The 18,230-nt window shown below is 43.1% G+C and overlaps 1 pseudogene; it reads right to left on the bottom strand.

Annotated features, from left to right (window-relative positions):
* Nucleotides 1–115: 115 nt before the first annotated feature.
* LOC115785164 (ras-related C3 botulinum toxin substrate 1-like) lies at nt 116–17,812 on the bottom strand (annotated as a pseudogene).
* Nucleotides 17,813–18,230: the final 418 nt, after the last annotated feature.

Genomic DNA, 18,230 nt, shown 5'->3' with positions numbered 1-18,230 from the left:
TATACACTCACTGGCCACTCCATAGGGTAGACCTGTCTATATTCTTCATGGCGCAGATTCAGCAAGGTGTTGGAAGAATTCCTCTTCGCTGACAGGAGTGACACTTGGTGTGCTCTTCAACTGCTGGAGCTCATCTGTTTCATGGTTTGTTGTGATGTGTGTTCAGAGATGCTCTTCTGCATTCCGTGGTCGTTACTGCTGCCTTTCTATCAGCTCATAACAGTCTGGCCATTCTCTGGAAGTTTAAACGAATGCCTAATGCAGAGTATTTTGTTATATTATTATTGTGCCTACCAAAACTTAGCATCAATCTGTTTTATTGATATAACTAATCATATGTAATTTATCTATAAAACTAAAAAGTCACAACATTTTTATTTTCTCGCTGCTTCATTCAGTCCATGGGAATAAATGACAATGAATCATATTAGGACAAATATTAATTACTGGTTAAGAGGTTATGGTACATGAAAAGTGGAGGCAATAAAACTCCACAGATGGTTACGTCAAGCTTTTTGTTGACAGCGAGGTGACACAACTGCCCTCACAAAGAGAAAGTGAAGTTTTTGGCTTACGTGCTAAATACGGTGGAGCTGAATGAACAGCAGGAAACAGCAGCAGACTATCAGCTCTGTTTTAAAGGTTTGAGATAATAGAACAAATTATTTCTTTTTGGCTAAAATAGAGCATGTGTGCAGCATGTATTTGACAAAATTTCGTCCACTTAAACTACAAAGACTGTAAACAAACAAAACATGGACAACCAGTGGAAGGAAAAGTTCCACGGCCCATTTTACAAAACATCCATTTTAGAAGGCCTCAAGAAATTCATAGACTATCTCTACAGTATACATTGTTAGGAAAGAGCTAAGGTCTAAAATAGTCCAATCCCTTCTCTTAAACTCGACCCCACTTTAGTATAACTGTTGCAGCTACACATATGGAAGGACAGAATCTGAAATACATTATTTGTGTGTGTATACTGGTATGTTTCTCCTGTGTCTTTAGCCACCCTCACCACTAGCAGTCATGTTCCCCTGTAACTGTTCCAGTGAAGGAAGTCTTAGAGGAGAGAGCACTTCTTGCCCTTCTTTTTGATGGGTGGAGGACGCAGGACGGCCCGGATGGCCTCATCGAACACAGTTTTAAGTCCACGCTGAGTCAAAGCTGAACACTCCAGGTACTTGACAGAACCTGAGGACAGGAAACAGGAAGTCTCTGGGTTATTACTGGAATCTGACATCTTACATGAATTATATTTAATCATTAAAAAAGTATGAGAGATAACTGAAGTCATTACCAATCTCTTTGGCCATGGCCAGTCCTTGAGTATAGGTAATGGGAGAGAGATTATCCTTCTTCAGCTTCTCTATGGTGTCTTTGTCATCTCTCAGATCCAGTTTGGTGCCCACGAGGATTATGGGCGTGTTGTGAGAATAGTGTCTCACCTCAGGGTACCACTGCACAGAGACAACAAGAAGTTTAACTTTCCACTTCTGTCTGTGTTATCTTGAACACTGTACTTTATTGGAGCTGCAGCTAATATTATTTGCATTGTCAGTCTGGTTTTTGATGAATGACCTTTCTGTGTGGACTTTGCAACTTATCTGTTGTCCAATATAAACCAGGATACTTTGCCAGGATGTTGGCAATGATGTTCTGATATCTTGAGAGAAAACAAATAAATAAATAACAATAACCTCCCTCAGCAGAACATGGAAGCTCCTGTCAGGCATCATAGCAGCTAAGATGAACAGGCACCTGGCTCAATACATGAGCGGGGTCCAGGTTGGATTTGGCAGGGATACCAGAGGGGCAAAACACCAGCAATTGGTAGATAGAGCACTCGCTCGAGACTTTTAAGACCAGACTGACCAACCTGTGCACCACCTGGATTGATTACAAGAAAGCATATGACTCAATGCCTCGCACATGGATCCTGGAATGCCTGGAACTACATAAGATCAACAAGACCCTCAGAGCATTGATCAGGAAATCAATGGGGATGTGAAGAACAACACTAGAGGCCAACTTCAATCCAATGGCAAAAGTCACCAAGGAGTTTACCAAGGAGAGGCAGTCTTACAGTGCTGTAATCCAAAGTGAATGTTGGAAATCAATCCTCCAATCTGAACAACATTACCAGTCATTTGTTCCAAAACAGCCCGTTTCCATAACGAGCATTCCTACATGTGGCGTTGCACATCATACCAGTGGCTGTAGCTCAGGAAGTAGAGCAGGTCATCTACTAATCTGAAAGTTGGTGGTTCAATACCTGGCTGCTTTAGTCTGCTTGGTAACGTATTCTTGGGGAAAATACTGAAGTGCTTGTGTGAATGAGGCATGTTGTACATATAAATAAAAGAATCAGTCTATTAATTTAATGTTTAAGCTTTTTCTATGGTATCTAATGCCATTTAGTCCTCAAAGACAGAAATCTAAGAATATCCATATTCATCTATTTCTTCAGAATTCGCCAGAGAAAATCAAACACATCATTCACACGCCCTTTCGTGTAAAACATGCCTGCAAAATGACCTATGAGGTCATTTTTTAAAGGAGGGGCGGCTCAAATCAACAGATTACTGCCAATGTGCTCATTTGTCTCATATTAAATACACTGTCGCAAAAAAAAAAAAAAAAAATACAAATCAAAGTAATACAGCCAGCTGTTTTGGCTCCTAAAGACAAAAATGCATCATGTATTGTTAAGTAATGTGCATTGGGATAGTTAGTTGGCATATTTATTCCAAGAAAAATTCAGCATTTTAATATATTTTCCAAGTAGAAATTGCTAAACATTTGTAAGTTTCTCCACTTTGTTGTCTTTCTTTGGTTCTATGAAAAGTTGGAACCTTACTAGAAATGAATCTGCACATTAATCACCAATAAAACTGACTGTTGTTGAAGCTCAGTTCAAATATATATAACTGCATCTTTCTATTGAGTTTATTGATTAGGTATCCATCTACAGCAGCTTGTCACTGTTCTGCAGCACAGACACTACTAACGATCATGGTGCTGACACTGTCAGTCAGACTAGTGAAACTTACTGTAAATATCATGACCCTATGCAGACACTTTTTCATAACACAGGCACTACTCACCTTATTACGGACATTTTCATATGAGGCACGCCTCACAAGTGAAAAGCAGATAAGAAAAACATCCTGGTAAGACAAAGAAAATAAAGCAATCAGAGCCTCATTGCTTCATATTTTGATAGAAAATGTAAAATAGCTGCAGAAATTTATCAAACCACACAAACAAATATGGAAATACAGCAAAAGAAGCGAAAGCAGAGTTTGTACAATTCTAATGAGTTTGAAAGTGAATATTCAGTGTGAAAAGCTTTATTCTTCAACACAGTCTAAAGTGCTGCAAGTGCACCATAACCCAGTATTGTATGATTTTTTTTTTGTTATTGTTGTTGTTGTGATTGTTGTACCGTCTGTGGGTAGGAAAGTGGGCGGAGTCTGTCATAGTCTTCTTCTCCTGCCGTATCCCAAAGGCCCAGGTTCACTGGCTTCCCATCCAACATAACATTGGCAGAGTAGTGATCAAACCTGATAGAAGTGATGGAGTGCGAATGAGCCAAACTCATCAGGCTTAATATAAACTGTTAAAATATTACTACTAACATAAAAGGACAAGAAAAGAGACACAAAACTGAAGTGGTAATCAACCTTTTATCTGATTTATTGTGATCTTTCTGCAGCTTCTGCTCTCTCTGAAAGACAACTCGCTTTTTCTGAATGAACCAAAAGCCTGTTCATCATCTGCCTGTTGAGCCACTTATACCACAGTTACAGCGCTAAAGATCAATACTATGCACAGCTGGTCTAGAATCAGATTATGTGCAGGGCTTCCACATAACTTCCTGTGATGTGACATTTCTTGTCTAGTTACATTCCACTGCTGTGATTGTGACCTCCTGCAAACCAAACGTTCATATAATGCAACATGATTCCAAGCTTCATTATGCACTTACTGTGTAAGGTGAATGGGGACCAATTACTGACCGCTAGTCTTGCATAAATAAATAAATAATCAGTGCACAGCAGTCTCAGATACTCACACTGTGGGAATGTACTCTCCAGGAAAGGCATTGCTGGTGTAGCTGATGAGCAGACAGGTCTTACCCACTTCTCTGTGGGGAGAAGATGCTGGATTAGCATTTATTGATGAAAGGCAAAAAACAATTTTTTTACATCTGTTAATGTCCAGGTCAAAAGATGGTACTGCTAAATAAACCCTGATCTAATACTCTGGGACTTATGTGGTTTAGATAAGATTGTTTTGGCAAGATAAACACATGAGAGCAGTAACACATCTTAGTACCCATCCCAGTAACAGTACTGTCAAACATGGATTCATCACTACATAAGACCTGTTGCCACTGATTTTCAGTCCAATTCTTGTACATTTTGGGATACCTCAGCCTTTTCTCCCTGTTTCCTTTCCTTAAGAATGGCTTCTGGACAGCCACTCTTGCACTGATGCCATTTCGGTAGATGGATCAGCTGAAAGGCCAGATGCATCTCTCAGGTTCTGCCTCAGCTCTTTCCTGGATTTGTTTCTGTTTCTTAAGGACATGATGTTCAAATACTGTTCATCTGCTGTAGATAGTTTCTTAGGTCTGCCACTTCATCTTCTGTCCTCCACTACACTTGCCCAGTTTCCTCTTTTTTTTTTTTTTTTAAAGGACACAATGCACAACATGCTGAAATATGACAAGTTTCTGACCAATAGCTCTTTGGGAATCACCTTGTCGGTGCAAAAATACTATTCCATATCTGTTAAACTCTGTTATCTTTGGCATTTTTTTTTTTTTTTTTGTAAATTCAACTAAAGAAACCGGAGCAAATGTATTTTTATGACAGGCCGCGAGTAACAAAGTGCGTCAAGATACAATTTGAAACTGGTTCACTGCTAAGTTGTCTTGGAAGCAAAATATAAAAAAGTGAAAATGGTGCCTCAAAACGTTTGCACAGTACAGACTGACGCTGAGACGTCTACCAGGAACTAGACAGCAACAGCGGCAGCCTACTTTACCAACTCTATTTGATCAGTATATTTTCCCAAGTCACCAGAAGCAGAGCATTGCCTGAGACAACCTAAAAGAATTGGTGTAATTTTTATTTATTTATTTATTTTTTGATCCCACTGACAACCCTAGAAATTTGCTAAGAACACAAGGTAAAAACCAGGTGAGAAAAAAAAAGTTAATATGAAGTGAACTTACCCGTCTCCGACGACAGCGCACTTAATGGTCTGCATTGCGCAGCAGCTGGAGGAATGCTGTCAGCCCGGGAGCAGCCAGCATGAACTCGTTTCTCATCGCGCTGCTTTTACCTCGAAAGTCGGATTCTGGTGCTGGGAATGTCGTCCGCGTTCCAGTGCTCGGAAGAGCTAGGAAAACAGGCTTGTTGCACCATGGCAAGGTGGAGCCGTTCATTAATTCTTTAATTCATTACTAGCCAAGCCAAGTTTATTTATAATTCATTACTAGCAACACAACGCAGTACCTGCTTCCCGGATTGAGCCTGCTCAGTTCTCTGTTATTCAGCAAGACATAAATATACAACTGTGATATTACAGAGAGTACAAGTATTACTGTTTTACTGCTGTTTACACGCAATGCTATCATCTCGGATTATGAAGTAGGTATTGATGGGACTTTTGTCTTTAGGTTTCCACAGCGGACCATCTCCCTTATCCTCTGCATGTCCTCCTTCACGGCATCCATGAACCTTCTCAGTGGTCCTCCTCTTTTCCTCTTTTCTGACAGCTCCATATTCAACATCCTTCGACTTCTCCATAGGAAATCCGCCTTGAGGGAGAATTCCAGATGAAAATTCCGACTTGGAGCTCCAGACAACTTCATAACTTTACCGATAAAGCATTATCTCTTTAGTCGCAAACAACGATGTGTGTAGGAAGGAAATTCTCTATTGTGGCAACACAGCTAGTTTAGAAACACTTGAAAAACCAGGAAAGCTAGAAGAAATTCCCTCAAATAGACACAGACCCCCTGCACAAAGGTCAGAGGTCACTGGCAGAACCCTTCAGAGTAATCGATTGACCTTGAAGGAGAGGTCTGAGGTCAAATGTGACATATATTACTGATAGATTGATTTTTTTCTTAAGTTTATTTCTTTCAGAGACCATAAAACTTTGCACAGTACTTTCTATATATTAGCAATGCACACCACAATTGTAAGAATCATGTTTTCTAAGTTATAAAGATTTTTTTATAAATTTTTGACCAATAAATCATTAAGTTGACCTTAAAGACCTTGGTTGATGTAAACCAATTTCTAATGGACTGTTAACATGACCCCACTCTACACCTCTACAAAGTTTTTACCAGGATTCAATCAAAAGTTTTAAAGCTATCGTGTGTACAGACAGAATGACATGCGCACGCAAATACTACCAAAAAATATAACCTCCCTGGCGAGGTAAATATTATCTGACTCTGCAGTTCCCCTCAGTTTCACACAGCAACATTGTGTTGCTTTTCAGTCTCTTCTGTTCATGTGGTCAATCAACCAGCATAACTGACATGCAGCATTAATTCTTTCCCTGTAACGAACTGTATTTCAAACCCTTATTCACTGTTCAAGGGTCAAGCTCATTATCAGCAGTTGCCACAGGCCCATTTGCCTGTAGGTGTGAGCTTCTGACAGGATTTTCACATCCCACTAATAAATCAGGAAATCTCTGTATGTCCTTCATATGTTCTTTGATCATTTAGCTAGCTTTTCCAACCATCCACCTCAAACCTCGCAGTGTACAGATGGAATGCAAGTGTAAACCTGAACTGAAGGTCTTTTTTTTTTTTTAGTTAAAATTTTAATATCTCTGATGGTCAAAAACTCAAATTGAAATGTTTTTTTTATATTTTACGTTGTTGATTTCCTTTGACAAATGACTCATTATGTCTGAGGACATATAACCTATATAACTTTACACCTTTATTTTTGATGGCCTGCGGTAAATGGGGCATTCAGACAGGGATAGCATTTCCAGTGTGGGAGTCTGCTATGCCCTCTTCAGGTCAACTCACCCATCCTTGGTCATCATCCCACTCTCACCTGTACCTCCAACCAACTGCTATCATGCAGCAGTGAGTACACCCCGGAACACCATTTCAGCAGACAGGCTAATCCAGGTGAGTGTAGTCGATGGGTCTGAAACCCTGAGTCATTTAGGGCTTAACTACCTATGCATGTGAAGACTGGATTCAGCAGACTGCATCAAGGAAACCACCAGACTGGTAGAAAGGCGGACCCAGCAATGTGCTGTGGAGTGCATTGATGAGGACACAGTATGACACAGAAGATGCTGCTGGCCATCTACAGCATCCTGCTCTACCCTCAGCTGTCTTGCCTCTGTCTTGCCTTTGGATAAGGTGGATTAGGACGAGAGACTGAGGCTGACAATGCTCAAGTCTCCCCAAGTCAGGTGCAAGTCACAGTTTCAACCCTCTAGCGTACCCCTCCAATCCCGTGGTGATGGGCAAATGGCGAACCAGCAAGTGTGGATACACTCACGCTGCAGTCATGAACCTGCACACAGGCTGCTCAGGGCCAGGACAGAAGCAGCAGTGAAGTTTGGAGCAGCCCTTTTTAGGATCACTCTGCTTACCTCCTAGCACAAGGAAGGGGCTTGAAAATGTGCCCTAAAAATTTGTTTCACCTCATCCTGGCCAGCTCACTGCAGCTGGTGGGGATCCCCTAGAGCAGTTGAAACAGAACAGCACCAAAGCTGGACTGCGTTATCACCAGGAAGAGGTGATATTGATGACTGGAACAAAATTTTAAAAATAAAGAAAAAGGTAAATTTTTAATAACATTCAAAATTATTCTAACATATTTTAATCTATATTCTGCAGCATGGTTTGAGTGAAAGATTAAACAGAATGAGCGATGCTTCAGCCCTTTTTGTGTTGGATCGAAGGAAAATGAGCAAAACAGAGTCCGGTTTTCAGGAATTTATTGGCTTTTTGTTGACAGGTGGAGGGAAGAGGACAGTCTGGATGGCCTCATCAAACACAGTTTTAAGGCCATGTTGAGTCAAAGCTGAGCACTCCAGGTAGTTGACACAACCTGAAGACAGGAAACAGAAAGCCTCTGGATTATTTTACTGGAATCTGTCATCTTCAATGAATTATATTTTACCCTTAAAAAAAAAGTATGAGATATATCTGAAGTCATTACCAATTTCTCTGGCCATGGCCAGTCCTTGGGCAGAGGTAATGGGAGAGAGAGATTTTCCTTCTTCAGCTTCTCTGTGGTGTCTTTGTCATCTCGCAGATCCTCCTTGGTGCCCACAAGGATTATGGGAGTGTTGGGACAATGATGTTTCACCTCAGGGTACCACTGCCCAGAGACAACATTTATGAATTTAACAGATCAGTCTGTGCCATCTTGAACACTTTGTTTGCATTGTAAATCTACTGTAAACCTAAACTGCCATACTGTTGCTGCCTGAGTAAAAAAAAAAACAAAAACAAAGGAGAATATTTCCAATAAAGGTTATTGAAAATAGAGTCTATAATAATGGAGCATGAGTCTATTGTCAAATATACACCAGGATATTTTGCCAGGATGCTGGCAACAATGACATTGAGGGAAAAAACAAAAAAGTATCTGAGTAAGCAGACAGGCTGAATTAATTCGACTGTCATGCCACTCTGCCACACAAGTTGTGCTATGGCATGAAAATGTCTATCACCACCCTTGCGTCTGCACATCTGTATGCTGAAGTTTTTTTACTTACTGGGAGACTGGCATTACTGTACATTAACAGCTTAAATGACTTTGGACTAAGTGACACAGCACAGAAGGAACCAGCCAAAGAACCCCATTTATATACAAATATAGCAAGAACAACCAGATTTTCCAGTGTTTGTCATACTTGTTACATTAAAATGTTTCAGATTTTCAAACAATTTTTAAAATTTGACAAAGAAAACCAGAGTAAATATAAAATGCTCATTTTAAATAATGATTACATTTGTTAAGGGAAAAAAGGCTATCCCAGGCCTCAACCTAAGGACCCACCCAAGGTCTCTCCCTCACCGGGGTGGTGAGAGGGAGATTTTATACAGTACCTGTCAAAAGTTTGGACACAGGTTTGGACCCTGTGTCCAAATCTTTGACTGGTACTGTATTTACAAATGTATTGTCCTTACAAATGTGGCACCATTTAAGGGAAAATAAACAGGCTTTCTCCTGCCAGCCGGGAGATATAATCTCTCTAGCATGTCCTGGGTCAGCCCATGGCCTCCTCCCTGTAGGACATGCCTGGAACACCTCACTCAGGAGGCACCTAGTTGGCATCCTACACAGATGCCTGAACTGCCTCAAACTGGCTCCTTTCGATGTGAAGGATTAGTGGCTCTACTCTGCAATGACTCTACGACTCATTGCAGGCAATGCGAACCACGGTCTTGCTCCAGGTGTTCAGGGACTGAATTGCCCGTTGTTGCGGGCCAAATACCCTATACTCCCGCAGGACCCCCCACAGGATGCCCTAAGGGATGCACCTGAATGCTTTCTCCAGGTTCACAAAACACATGTAGATGGGTTGGGCAACTCCAGACTGAAACAGAGTCCAGCCCCTCTCCAGGAGACTGGTTCCAGAGTCTGTGTTGAAGTGAGCCTAATTATATCTAACCAGTATCTCTCAGCTTCACGCACTAGGTCAGGCTCCTTCCCCACCAGAGAGGTGATGTTCCATGTCCCAAAAGCCCGTCTCGATTGCCTCCGCACCTCCGCATTGCACCTGACCCCTATGAATTAGGGTGCAGACCGCAAGCCAGGCCTTCTCGTCCAACATCAGTGTCTGACCTCAGAAAAGTGCTTCTGGAAGAATGGACATAAATTCCCATAAACATACTCCTATCATTTAATGAACAAAAATCAACCCAGAATATGTTTTAAATTTCAGATTCTTTAAAGAAGGCACCTCTTGGCTAGATGACAGCTTTGCACATCTTGGCATTTTCTCAGTCAGCTTTATGAGGTAGTCACCTGGAATGGCTTTCAGTTAACAGCTGTGCTTGTCAAGAGTTAATTTCTTGAATGGTTTTGCCCTCTTAATGTATTTGAGACCATTAGTTGTGAAGAGCTCCTCCGTGAATCGCCACCTTATCGTGGTGGAGGGGTTTGTGTGTCCCAGTAATCCCAGGAGCTATGTTGGCCGGGGGCTTGTCCCCCTGGTAGGGTCTCCCATGGCAAACTGGTCCTGGGTGAGGGTCCAGACAAAGAGCAGTTCAGAAGACCCCTATGTTTATAACAGCAAGGGAACAGTCTACCCTGCCCGGGATAGGGTTACCGGGGCCCCACCCTGGAGCCAGGCCTGGGGAGGGAGTTTGAGGGAGAGCGTCTGGTGGCCGGGCATTAGCCTGTGGTGTTCAGCTAGGCGCAGCCCGAAGAGGTTACATGGGCCCGCCCTCCTGTAGGCCCACCACCCGCAGGAGGCATCGTAGGGGTCGGGTGCAGTGTGTGTCGGGCGGTGGCCGAGGGCGGAGGCCCTGGCGGACCGATCCCCGGCTTGCGAGACTGGCATGGAATGTCACCTCTCTGGTGGGGAAGGAGCCTGAGCTAGTGCGTGAGGTTGAGAGATACCAGCTAAATATAGTTGGACTCACCTCAACGCATGGCCTGGGCTCTGGAACCAGTCTCCTGGAGAAGGGCTGGACTCTGTTCCAGTCTGGAGTTGCCCTTGGTGAGAGGCGGCGAGTTGAGGTGGGTATTCTTGTATCCCCCCGGCTTGAAGCCTGTACGTCGGAGTTTTCACTGGTGGACGAGAGGGTAGTTTCCCTGTGCCTTCAGGCTGGGGAACAGGTCCTGACTGTTGTTTGCGTTTATGCGCCGAATGACAGTTCAGAGTACCCACCCTTTTTGGAGTCACTGGGTGGGGTGCTGGAGAGTGCTCCATCTGGTGACTCCATAGTCTTGCTGGGAGACTTCAACGCTCATGTGGGCAATGACAGTGAGACCTGGAGGGGTGTGATTGGGAGGAACGGCCTGCCCGATCTGAACCTGAATGGTGGTTTGTTGTTGGACTTCTGTGCAAACCACAGTTTGTCCATAACGAACACCATGTTCGAACATAAGGATGTCCATAAGTGCACATGGCACCAGGACACCCTAGGTCGCAGACCTCCGGCAGAACTTCGACAGCAGGGAGGCTGAGGGACATTGAGCCCGAATGGACCATGTTCCGCACCTCCATTGTTGAGGCTGCTGCTCAGAGCTGTGGCTGCAAGGCAGTTGGTGCCTGTCGTGGTGGTAACCCCCGAACCAGATGGTGGTCACCGGAGGTGAAGGGAGCCATCAAGCTGAAGAAAGAGTCCTATTGGGCTTGGTTAGCCTGTGGGACTCTGGAGGCAGCTGACAGGTATCGGCAGGCCAAGCGGAATGCAGCTTGGGCAGTGGCTGAAGCAAAAACTCGGGTGTGGGAGGAGTTCGGTGAGGCTATGGAAAAAGACTGTCGGACGGCATCAAAGCGATTCTGGCAAACCCTCAGGCGACTCAGGAGGGGAAAGCAGTGCTCCACTCACACGGTTTATAGTGCGGGTGGGGTGCTGCTGACTTCAACTGAGGCTATAGTCGGATGGTGGAAGGAATACTTTGAGGACCTCCTGAATCCCACTGACACGCCTTCTGTAGTGGAAGCAGAGTCTGGGGACGAGGGAGATGACTTGAACATCACTGGGGGTGAGGTCACTGAGGCAGTTAAACAACTCCTTGGTGGCAGGGCCCCTGGGGTGGACGAGATTCACCCTGAGTTCCTGAAGGCTCTGGATGTTGCAGGGCTGTCTTGGTTGACACGCCTCTGCAACATCGCGTGGAGATCTGGGGCAGTGCCATTGGATTGGCAGACCGGGGTGGTGGTCACCATCTTTAAGAAGGGAGACCGGAGGGTGTGCTCCAACTTTCGGGGGATCACACTCCTCAGCCTCCCCGGAAAGGTCTATGCCAGGGTGCTGGAAAGGAGGGTCCGTCTGTTAGTCGAACCTCGGATTCAGGAGGAATAATGCGGTTTTCGTCCTGGTTGCGGAACGCTGGACCAGCTCTTTGTCCTCTCAAGGATATTCGAGTGTGCGTGGGAGTTTGCCCAACCAGTCTACATGTGCTTTGTGGACTTGGAGAAGGCATTCGACCATGTCCCTCAGGGTATCCTTTGGGAGGTCCTGTGGGAGTATGGGGTGTCTGGCCCATCGTTGCAGGCCATTCAATCTCTGTACAACCGCAGTGAGAGCTTGGTCCGTATAGCCGGTAATAAGTCAGATTCGTTTCCTGTGGGTGTTGGACTCCATCAGGGCTGCCCTTTGTCACCAATTCTGTTCATAATTTTTATGGACAGAATTTCTAGGCGTAGCCAGGTGGAGGAAGGCTTCTTCCTTGGTGGCCTCAGAGTCTCATCTCTGCTCTTTGCAGATGATGCGGTCCTGTTGGCTTCATCAGGGGGTGGCCTCCAGCTCGCAGTGGAATGGTTCGCAGCCGAATATGAAGCGGCCGGCATGAGAATCAGCACCTCTAAGTCTGAGGCCATGGTCCTCATCCATACTTCTCATCATGAGGTATGGATGCAAGGAAGTGTGATGTACAGGGGTGCTTTGCTAGTGACACTGTTGGCAATTTATTCAAAATCCAACCACACTTAACCAGCATGGCTACCACAGCATTCTGCAGCAACATGCCATCCCATTTGGTTTGCGGTTATTGGGACCGTCATTTGTTGATGACCCCAAACACACCTCCAAGCTATGTAAGAGATATTTGATCAAAAAAAAAAAGAGGGTGATGGAGTGTTATGTCAGATGACCTGCCCTCCATAGTCACCTGATCTATACCCAATTCAGATGGTTTGGGATGAGTTGTACCACAGAGTGAAGGCAAAGAAGCCAACAAGTGCTCACCACCTCTGGGAACTCCTTCAAGACTGTTGGACAACCATTTCAGGTGATTACCTCATGAAGCTGACAGAGAATGCCAAGAGTGTGCAAAGCTGTAATCAAAGCAACAGGGGCCTGCTTTGAAGAATGTAAAATCTGAAAAATATTTTGGTTTATGTAACACTTTTAAGTTTACTACATGATTCCTTATGTGTTCCTTCATAGTCTGGATGACTTCAGTATTAATTTACAATGTAGGGAAAAAATAATAAAAACATTGAATGAAAAGGTGTGTCCCAAACTTATATGCTAATAGCTGTTCCTAGGACTGGACTGTTCTTAACAGATGTATCTAGAATCTGCTGAAACCACACTCCCAGTCTGGGATCACAGGCCAGAGTATTCCGATTACCACAGGACCACTGTTACCTTCCACATCCTCTCTAGCTCTTCTCTCAGCCCTTGGTATTTATCAAGCTTCTCGTGTTCCTTTTTCTTGACGTTATCATCACTTGGTATTGCAACGTCTATCACTACGGCTTTCTTCCTCTGCTTGTCCACCACTACTATGTCCAGTTGGTTAGCCATCACAATTTCATCTGTGTGCAGGTCAGATTTGCCAGGTGCAAACATATTTGTCCCTCCAATTATTCCACTTCTTTCATAAATTCAGTAAATTTCACAGCCCTAGCATGACCCTATGCAGACACATTTCCATAGTACAGCCACTACTCACCTTATGACGGACATTTTCATAGGAGGCAGGCATCACAAGTGAAAAGCAGATAATAAACACATCCTGGTAAGACAAAGAAAACAAAGCAATCAGAGATTCATTGTTTTATATTTTGATAGGAAAATGGGAACTAGGTGCAGCAACTAATTGAAACGTGAAAACACACATGGAAATTCAATACAGAAGGCAAAAACAGAGTTTGCCCAATTCTAACGAGCCTGAAAGTGAATATTCAGTGTGAAAACCTTTATTCTTCAACACAGCCTGAACTGTCTTGGGCAGCTTTCTTGTCAGCCTTCAGGAATAGTTCTCTATGCTTTTTGAAGGACATTTAAAGCTCCGCTTTAGATGCCAGCTGCCTTTTGTTCCGTTCTCTCCCAAGATGATCCCACACTGCTTCAATAATTTTCTGTTAAGAATGGCTTCTTGACAGCCACCCTTCAGTGGCTTCAGTGAAGAGTAGCCGGATCAGCCGAGGGCCAGATGCATTTATCAGGTCTTTGGTCCTTCTCAAAGATGTCACTATCAGACACTGCTGCTGTAGATAACTTTTTAGGCCTAACACCACTTCTTTTTCCTTCACTCAACTTGAGGTGACTTTTGTTGTGATTTGGCACTATATAAATAAAAATGAATTTAACTTAACCTATCCAGTTTCCTCAGTTTTTTAAGGACACACTACACAGCATGCTGAGATATGCTAACCTTTTAGCTAAAAGCTCTCTGGGAATAACCTTGTTGGTGCACAAATACTTTATGTACTGTACAATACCAGTCAAAACACATCCATTTGGGTAAGTATGTCCAAGCTTTTGACTGGTACTGTATGTTGGAGAGTTTTAGTTAATTCAACTAATGAAATGGGAACAAAGGATGTGTTTTTGTGACAGACTGCTAGTAACATACAGCATCAAGATACAATTTAAAATACGTTATTTGCTAAGTTGTCTGTTATGTGTAGACACAACAGTTCATTCCTTGAGTTAGGTGCTTTTTTTCTGGTTGAATGATTCATAGGACAATGTTCAGTGGCTTAGCAAACAAACAAACACACATCCTCTGAAAATGGTCAGGAAAAGTTACTGGACTGAAAATGAGTGAAAATGCAGCCAATGTCCAAAGAAACACTTTGAAAGACCTTCAGAAAGCCTGGAGAGCTGTTGCTCAAGACCACCTAAAAATGATAAGAAATTCTGGCTTCTTGGAAGCAAAATATAAAGAAATGAGGGGTGGCTTAAGCTTTTTTTTAAAGTACTGTAAGTGCACTCTAACCCAGTATTGCCTGAGCTTTTTTTTTTTCTGTGGTTGCTGTACCGTCTCTGGGTAGGAAAGTGGGCGGAGTCTGTCATAATCTCCTTGTCCTGCTGTATCCCAAAGGCCCAGGTTCACAGGATTTTCATCCACCATAACACTGACAGAGTAGTTGTCAAACCTGATAGAAGTAATGGTGTGCGAATGAGCCAAACTCTTCAGGCTTAATATAAACTATTAAAATATTACTAACATAAAAGGACAGGAAAAGAGACAGAACTAAAGTGTGAATCAATGTTTTATCTGATTTATTGTGTCCTTTTTGCAGCGTCTGCTCTCTCTGAAAGACAGCTCGCCTTTTCTGACTGAACCAAAAGGCTGTTTATCATCTGCCTGCTGAGCCAGTTCATCCCACAGTTACAGCGATAAAGATCAACACTATCCATAGCTGGTCTAGAATCAGATTAGATGCAGTGTTTCCACATAATTTCCTGTGACATGTATTTATTGTCTAGTTACAGTCCACTGGTGTTAATCTAAACTCCTCTGCAAACCAGACTTTCATGAGATAACGCAAAATGATGCCTCGCTTGACCGTGCATTGATTGTGTAAGAGGGTGAGACCAGTTACTGACCGCTAGTCTTGCATTAATAAATAATCAGTGCACTGCAGTCTCAGATACTCACACCGTGGGGACGTACTCTCCAGGAAAGGCATTGGTGCTGTAGCTGACGAGCATACAGGTCTTACCCACAGTTCTGTAGGAGAAGATGCTGGATTAGGATTTATTGAGAAAAATCAAAAAACTGTTCTTGTTATGAACTGATACACTGTCTGCTTTTGAGTGGCTAGACTCATGTCTTGCATATATCAGAGGCTTTGCGAAAACAACTTACCATCACAAAAACACCAAGATCACCAATAATCATAACAACTTGACTTAGATGGTACTGCTAAATAAACCCTGATCTAATACTTCGGGACTTATGTGGTTTAAATAAGATTGTTTTGGCAAGATAAAGACATGAGAGCAGTAGAGGAGGCACATTTTCCTGATGGTAAACTTGCCTGGTTAATTTCAGTGTGTCTACAGCACAGTTCCCCTTAGACTAAAATGAAAATGAAAGATTTAACACAGCCACAGGATCATGAATGACTCTGCTGCTGCACTACCAACCACAACCCAGAGCAATAAGTTGAGTGTGTTTACCTCCCACATATTGTTATCTTAGTACTAGTACTACAGCACACAGCCCTCCCCTCAATAGCAGCTGAACACATGAACAGTAGCTCACATTCACAACACTGAACATCACTTTGAGCAATTTTGAGAGGTCAGTAATGCTCCTGTTTCAACAACATTTAAATATTAAACACTTATCATAAATGTTAGCCTGGCTGGCACATATAAGACTGTTACCTTTTTAACTAACAGTAATTACCTGAAAGCCACTTGAACAGGCTGTTAAGTTATAATTAAAGTAGCTTCTGTGGCTAATAATCAAACAGTAATATTTATGTGGAGGCTAAACAGCAAATATTATCAAGCCTGTTCATCTGTAATGTTAATAGATTGTGTTGATTCATCAACATAACACAATTGTAGTACTGTGCAAAATTCTCGAGTCAGCTCGAGACTTTCATTTCTTTGCAGTTCGCTAAGAAGATGGGAAATAGGTGCAGCAATTTATTAAAACATGGAAATACAGTATATATGGCAAAAACAGAGTTTTACAGTTCTAATGAGCTTGAAAATCAATATTTGGTGTGACCATATGAGATCACTGTCATGCTGAAAAATGAAGCCGTTTCCAATCAAACTCTTTCCAGACGGTATTGTATGGTGAATCAAAATATTACTTGTCCATAATTCCATCAATTTCAACATGTTCCCCAACACCACTGGCTGAAATGCAGCCTCAAACCATGACAGAGCCTCCACTGTTTGCAGACAGCTGCAGATACTCAGTGTTGTACTTCTTGCCTGACCTCCTCTGTACACATTGACATTAACTTATGTCATTTCTAATGAAGCTTCAGTGACCAGTAGATGGATCAGCTGAAAGGTCGGATGCATCTCTCAGTTCCTGAATCAGCTCTTTGCTGGATTTCGTTCTGTTTCTTAAGTGCATGATGTTCAGATACCGTTCATCTGCTGTAGATAAATCCTTAGGTCTGCCACTTCTTCTGTTCTCCACATGTCCAATTTCCAAATTTTTAAGGACACATTGCACAGGATGCTGAGATATGAGTTGTCGACTAATAGCTTTTTGGGACGATGAGAAAAGTCCACCACCAACTATACAGCAACCTAAAAATAGTGGCACTACCTAAATGGACTAGTTCTTATATAGCGCTTTTCTACTCTGTATGAGCACTTTTACCCCTTTTACATTGACCCCATTTATACAAGCACTTCCATGATTAACTAAGCTAAGTGCTTTTTTATTATTATTTATTATTCACACTCCAACGCCTGCGTCGGAGAGCAACTTAGGGTTGCCCAAGGATACACTGGCATTCAGCCTGTAGTAGCCAGGAATCGAACTACCGACCTTCCGATCAGTAGGTGACCTGCTCTACCTTCTGAGCTACAGTCACCTAATAATACTAAGTATTAATATTCGTAACACACACACACACACACACACCTTAGATGTCAGGCAACTTAAAAATAAAGTTGTCACTCACCCACCGGATAGTAAAAAAGATATTTTCCTGTCTATTAGCAGCGAGTTTGACATTCAAGTATCGCAAACCAGGTGAGAAACATAAACTAATATGAAGTGGACTTACCCGTCTCCGACAACTACGCACTTAATGTTCTGCATTGCGCTGCAGCTGGAAGAAAGCTGTCAGCCCGGGAGCAGCCAACATGGTGCGTTCTTTTTACCACGGATGTCGGATGTTGGGGCTGGGAATGTCGTCCGCGTTCCAGTGCTCGAAAAAGCTAGGAAACCAGGCTTCTTGCACCACAGCAAGGTGAAGCCATTAATTAATTAATGCATTAGTAGCAATACAACGCAATGCCTCTCCCTCCCCCCCTTAACTTCAAAACACCGCTGCAGGACGTTCCTGAATAGAGCCTGCTCCCTGCTTTCTCATCTCTGATTATGAAGCCTGATTATAAAGCAGGTATTGATTGGACTCCTCGCACTTTGTTCTTCTTCTTTCGCCTGCTACAGGTCTCCACAGCTGACTATCCGCCTCCATCTCACCCTATCCCTCACATCCTCTGTCACACCTCTCTGCATGTCCTCCTTCATGTATGTAGTGAAGGAGGACATGCAGAGGGTTGGTAAACCTTCTCTGTGGGCCTCCTCTTT

The sequence above is a fragment of the Archocentrus centrarchus genome, chromosome 8 (assembly GCF_007364275.1).
Source record: "Archocentrus centrarchus isolate MPI-CPG fArcCen1 chromosome 8, fArcCen1, whole genome shotgun sequence".
Taxonomy (NCBI): domain Eukaryota; kingdom Metazoa; phylum Chordata; class Actinopteri; order Cichliformes; family Cichlidae; genus Archocentrus; species Archocentrus centrarchus.
This window is presented reverse-complemented; position numbering and strand designations above follow the sequence as displayed.